Genomic DNA, 6,514 nt, shown 5'->3' with positions numbered 1-6,514 from the left:
GGAGAGTGAGAACAATTTGCAAGCAATCCAGCTTACATCACATCTCAGCTTTAAAAGCCCAACTCCACACTCTCTATTTCTGAATTGAGAAAGCTCCTCGGATGAGAAGCGAAACGTCTTCAGCTACAGAATAGAAGTCCAGTTGTTTTTGTTTTTTAACTTTTTTTGGATGTGTAGACAGGACTTTTGTATTGAGGTTACAGTCCCACGCCCCTACTTCACAACCTCTGGCTTTAAAAATACTACATGGTAGAACCCCAAAAATCAACAAACAGGCTTTAATTTTGAAGAATAGGAGGAAGCAGAGATGTTACAGAGATGTACATCTTATTAATGTTGGTGATACTAGCACTGTACACAAAGGGCTAGATTGGCACTTTTTCTGTTCAGTGGGTCAGATAGTCTATTTTATTGGTCATCATAGGTTTTGTCAGGCTGAAGGCCTACCATGTTCTAGTTTTATCACTGAAGCTCATCAATCACCAAATAGTTTTATACATTTCTTCATATTCAAACAGTTTGCTGTCGGTATCGGCACATTTTCAAGCCCCAAAACTTCCATTTTTGCACAGACCTGATCTTAACATATGGAGGACGTTTGTCCAAGTAATCATAAGACATGGCTGAAGATAGCTCTTTATGAATTTTAAAGTAAACATTAATTGATGCTGATGTGCAATATTTACATGAGTTAGTGCCTCATGGGGGTGTATGTAGACATCTATTTGCTCTAACTGTGAAGTTTTCATTGGCAAGAATCTGTGATGGCTCTGCCTGGCTCCATGTAATCACCATCATTCTTATAAGAATAACTGTAAATGAGAGTCGTTGTTGTCTGAATTATTTAAGCCCTCTGAGAGTCACGCTGCAACAGCTTGATTAGTCAAAGCTCGATTAGTCAAAGCTCATCCTCTTTCATGACTTTCCTACTGTATAGCTTTGGAGAAAGAAAGAAAAAAAATCTTGTTTTCCAAGAATGCTCTTGTTCTACTATTTGTCATCATTATCTCCGCCCCTCTTTGGCTTTGCTCCTTGTGTTTAAGGACTCTTCAGCCAGCCCACGTTTTCTGTCTCGCCCCTCTAATTTATTTCTCCCTCTTCAGAATAAATGCTGTGTAAAAGGCTTGTGTTTTCTGCCCGCTCCATCAAAGCATATTTATGATGTGCCTGCTGTGTGGGCTATTAGTCAGGGTCGGGATGTTCACTGTAAAAGGGAAGCTAAGTTGGACGGTCGCGTACGCCATCCATTGCAAGCACTTCAGGCCGGGCCAAGCATTTTCCCATTAATCTTTCTCCTGGGCTCACAGCCGCTCAGCAGTTATTACTCCTATTACTTCTTAACATTGACCCCTCCCCCCAAACACACACATACCGCTAACACTGCTCAGCTGCCTTCCTATAGAAGGATGGATTATTATATAATGGAGAATAGCACAGCGATTAGCATGTAATCTGAACATAGCAACCCAAAGACAAGGTATGAGGTGTTTCTTAATCCTCAGAGCCTAAAGCTTTTTAAAAATACCTCAGTGAGGCAGTGACCCTACAGCCTTGAAATCAGACACCTTTGTGTTCCCTTGACTCAACCCCATTTACATGATGACAGGATTAATTAAAGGCCTGGCATGCTTTGAAGCGTATTGCCCACCACCTTTCATGCCAGAGTTTTAAACTAAGATCATTTTATTATGAGAAATGATGGAGTTGTAGCCGTTTTGATCAAACTTTGACAGTAAATCTTGTACAGTCTTGTGAGATGTCATGTTCAGAATATGGACTGATGATGCCTCTCAGGTACACAAACAGGCAGCATTTGTAAAGCTGACTGACTTACATACATTTTTGTGTTGCTAAGGTCAATTAGCTGTGGTGGCCATATTGAATTAGATTGACTAAATTATTTAGTTATATTTGTACATCCAGTGACTACTGTCTGAAAGTTTCATAAAATCTGTAAAGTATTTCATGAGAATTAATGGCAATAATTTATACATATTTAGAAGCTGTATTGGGATCAGTCTCAGCTACAAGAACTTCCAATTTTAGTTCAATATCTGTAAAACTGACTGAGTTTTAGCAATGTGTGTATTTCTGAAGGTCAGTTGGTTGTGGCAGCCATCTCCTGTAGATATACACCCAATGATTACATTTGCAAGTTTCAATAAAATCTGTTGAGTCGTTTGTGAGATTTATACACACACACACCTACACACACAGACATGGGCCTTTGGCAGCAGGTGATAAATATGTATTAGTCTAAAGCTCAATAAATGCATCATTTCTAAAGAACTGAAATGCCCAGCTGTTTTTATAGTAGATTATTTTTCACCAAACCAACCTTATCATTTAAAAAGAGAGCAAGAGAGAAATGTCCCCAGACTGGAACCTCTGAAAAAGTTTTCAGGCCATAACTGAACTGAAGTTCTTGCTTTCTCTTTCAGGTGTTGCTGCCTATTTGTGTGTGTGTGGGATTCTCACCCCCAGCACACTTGGAAGGGTTCTCTGATCAGCTGTCACGTATAAAACACGTAAAAGGAAAAACACATTCTGCAGCTTGCTAAGGTGTGACCTGAGAGAGGACTGCAGCTGATTCAGAGCTGGAGTTACAAAAATATCTGGAAAAAAAGAAACCTCTGTGTTTGGTTAAAGTGGAGGGCCTAAATGATCTCGGACCTGGAGTTCTCATTGTGCAGCTCCTGCATTCCAGTTGGTGCAGCTTTTCTACAGGAATTCAGTTTAGGCCCCACAGCTTTTCCAAACGTTACAGCAATTCCTGTTAGTGGGCAGAGTTTTTATTATTATTATTTATGTTTGTTTTCACATTTACAGTAATTTATTTTAGGTGGAACACCTTTCTGAGCGTTTATACCAGGTCTATTCAACAAGCTGCTTGCAGACTGGATGCCACCCTTTAAATTTCTTTGGCCCCCACTAAGCTGCTGGAATCCCACATGGATCTGATATGATGCTAACAATATACATATCAAAGCTACTTTAATACCCAATCTAGTGGAAATCTACCACTTCTTTGATAAAACATGATGGCGAAGCGGGGTTGCTGGGGAAACCTGTAGTCTTGTGTCTGATTGGTCCATCCTTCTGACCTGAGCAAAAGACCAGGATGGACAGAAGTCACATTAGCTGAACTCAACTGTCGAGATGTCAAATTGTGACAATTTCAAAGCCAGTGCCAACAATAACTAGTGTTGCTGAGAAATGAAAGAGCTGTAGTTGGTTTGAGAATAAAATGATCCATGTTCTCTTGTTAAAAAGGACTCTCAGCTACTACCACATCAAATCTTAGCAAAAATATCTGTATAACTGACTGAAATACAGTCATTTTTGTGTTCTCTAAGGTCAGTTGGCTGTGGTGGCCATCTTGAATTGGGCTGGCTCCTACAGTTAAGAAATTGTAGATATATAAATCCAGTGATTATTTCCTGAAAGTTGTCCACCGGCTCTTGAGATAATGTACAACCAGACAGACAGCGTTGTCTCCTGACGTTTTTTGCAAACTTTAAAACAAAAATCTTACACAATATTTTATTGTTTAGAATATGTGTAGAGGATCAGTCACGGGTACTACCACCCCAGACTTTAGGTTAATATATGTAAAATTGACTGAACTATAGCTAATTATGTGTTTTAAGATCAGTTCTTTGTTCGGCCATCAGTCAGTTGGAAATGTCCACTGATTAGTTTCTGAGTTTCATTAAAATGTATCCAGTGATTCATGAGGTATTTCAGTGACAACCCCCCCCACACACACACACAGGCGGGTGATGTTACTACAAACTGCAGTCATTTCTGCATACAACCCACCTCCAGCTGAAGTTAAACAGCCCTCATTTCACTCATTTTATTCAGTATAGCTTTCGTACAGTTCACAGCATTTCTGCTGAGATAGCCCAGCTTTTCTTGCATTTATGATCATTTATTTTAGGTAGTTCTACTTTTAACTCATTTACAGTAATTTATTTTAGGTGGCACAGCTTTTCTAGCATTTATCCTAAGTCTTTATATGCAGCACAACTTTTCTGCAATTTACGGTAATTTATTTTTGGCAGCACTGCTTTTTCCACGTTTATGAAAATGATGTTATGTGCTTTAAGTTTTCTAGAATTCATGGTAACTCATTTTACACAACACAGCTTTTCTACAATTCATGGTATTTATTTTAGGCAGTCTAGCTTTCAGGCATTTCCTGTAATTCCCATGTCTGTCCCTCAGTTTCTCTCCTCTCTGAGAGAGGCTTCCAGCGTTTAGTGACTGAAGAAAGCTAGCACTGACCCTGAAAGGTCACTCAAATACAAGTATGTTGTACTTTTGCTGGAAAAGAATTTGTTTAGGTGGTCCTTGTTGAATTTTAATTGAAGACCACTTAGTTTAAGGGGAATTTGATTGTTTAAATCCTGTTTCTAAATGGAAATTAGAAGCTATAGCTGCACAGCTACAAAGCTGTTTGTTTTCTTCACTGTGTGAGAAGAAATAACCAAGAAAGTGTTGAAGACAAGTCTAACACATCGCACATTCGAGACTAGATCTGACATCTTGTTTAGAGAATTATCTCACCTACCTCTGAAAGGGCTGGTGTTTGCTTTGTTTCCCCCTCTGTTGTTCCTTCTGAAACCATGTCAGCTGTGACAGGATCTCACTGAAGCCTTCACAGATACAGCTGCCCATGTCTCTGCGTGTCTCTGCGTGTCACCGCTGCACTGAATCTGCTGAATCTACTGAGGGACTAATTTCTCTGCTGAAATTTGTTCAAGAAGCTAAAACCAAATTGGTAAAATGTAGAACAAACAAGCAAATTTAAAATAACTAGAACAAAAACTGAAAAGTTAAAACGTTCGGTCGGCACACAAGCTAAACTGAGAAGAGTGGTGAAAAGCTAAAATTAGCAAAACTCTACCTAAAAACTAAACTTAGAAAAGGAAGAGCTTAAAGTTCAAATATATCAGCCAGTACCTAAAAGCTAAATCTTGCAAAAATAGTAGTAAAAAGCTAAAATAACAAAACATTAGCTAAAAGCTAATCATAGAAAAGTATAGTTGAAGGCTAAAATTAGCCAAATGGTAGCTAAATGCTAAATCTTACAAATTAATAGCTATAAGCTAAACTGTAGTTAAAAAAACATAAAATTAATAAAAAAAACTGAGGCTAAAAGCTAAAGTTGGTGTAGGAAGACCAAAATAAAGCTGATAGTTTCAAAGAGAACATGGAACTGCAGAGGTCTCACTGTTTTCTATGGGGAATTTTATTTTAAATGAAGTTAATATTTATAAAAGTTGCAAACATCAAATGACACAGTACACTAATTCTGATATAGGTCAATGTTTTTGTATACAGCATGAATGGTTAGAATAGCACAAAGTACACCGAAGTAGAGTCAACATTCACTCTGTTGGTGGCTTTGGGAGGTGATGGTTATGGGAATGGAAAGTTTTTTTTTTCTTCGTTTTATTTCATTAATCTGTGTGTTTTGTGGATTTATTAGGATCAAATTAAAAATGCATTTAAATTTCAGGTTGTAAGGTAACAAAATAGAAAAAAAAGCCAAAGGATGTGAAAACTGTTGCAACCCACTGTTGATGAGATGGACCCAAATAATTTATCTCCAGAGTCATTGTGGCACTAAAAGGTTCATTACAATTTTATTCACTTCAAAATAAACATCAGAAGAGCAACAGCAGGCACACATTCTTTCTTACACTCATTTGATGACAAGCACACACACACACACATCAGACACATCAGACACATCAGGATTGGGTAGAATCCACGTGGCTTTTCTAATTACATGGCCCTGCTCTCCTGCTGCCAGAGAAGCTCATTTGGGCATCGAGAGGTACTCGCGTACTACAAGCAAAGGAGGCTTGGCAAGACGAGCCTTAATGAGGGGAATCAGTGGAATGTGTCTGATGGTGACATTTCTTCATGGAGCTGGAAGGGTATTGATGAAACGCAGGGCCTTCACAGTGGGCTCTGCTCAACCGCTTGGCTCTCCCGCTTTCAAGTAAGTGGGCACGGTGCAACAACAACAAGCAGTCCTCACACAGATGCAATTAAAACTCTGATCTGCTTACACATCCGGAAACATTCGCTCAGCTGCAAGCACTGAGGAAGAGGACTTGTATGGCGTTATTATTGTGCCACCAAGTTGAGCGCGCGTGCCACCAGGTTGAGCGCGCAGTGACACTGATTAGAGAGTACAGACCGCTCAACTCTGACAAACTGCTCGCGCTCGGCTCTCTCCGTGCGCGCTCGGCACTCTCTGCGCGTGCGCGCTCGTCTCTCTGCTCGCGCTCGGCTCTGACAAACCACTCGCTCTGCTCTCTCTGCGCTCGCAACCCAAAGTTGTATGTAAATGAGCCACGCCACCAGCCAATCACAGACTGGCCTCCTTCGTCTTCTTCTTTGTAGAGTTTTATGGCGGTTGGCAAAAAACAGTAAGGTTGCATTACCGCCACCTACTGGTATGGAGTGTGGCTCAAAATATATAATATCGTATTCT

At 39.7% G+C, this 6,514-nt stretch overlaps 1 protein-coding gene across 4 annotated transcripts in view; it reads left to right on the top strand.

Annotated features, from left to right (window-relative positions):
• The window catches only part of ptprua (protein tyrosine phosphatase receptor type Ua), a 391,037-nt gene that overhangs the window by 80,607 nt on the left and 303,916 nt on the right, over positions 1-6,514 (top strand). The window lies entirely within an intron of this gene.

Source organism: Kryptolebias marmoratus, linkage group LG5 (assembly GCF_001649575.2).
Source record: "Kryptolebias marmoratus isolate JLee-2015 linkage group LG5, ASM164957v2, whole genome shotgun sequence".
Classification (NCBI taxonomy): domain Eukaryota; kingdom Metazoa; phylum Chordata; class Actinopteri; order Cyprinodontiformes; family Rivulidae; genus Kryptolebias; species Kryptolebias marmoratus.
Note: the sequence above shows the minus strand (reverse complement) of the source record. Positions and strands in the feature narration are given on the sequence as shown.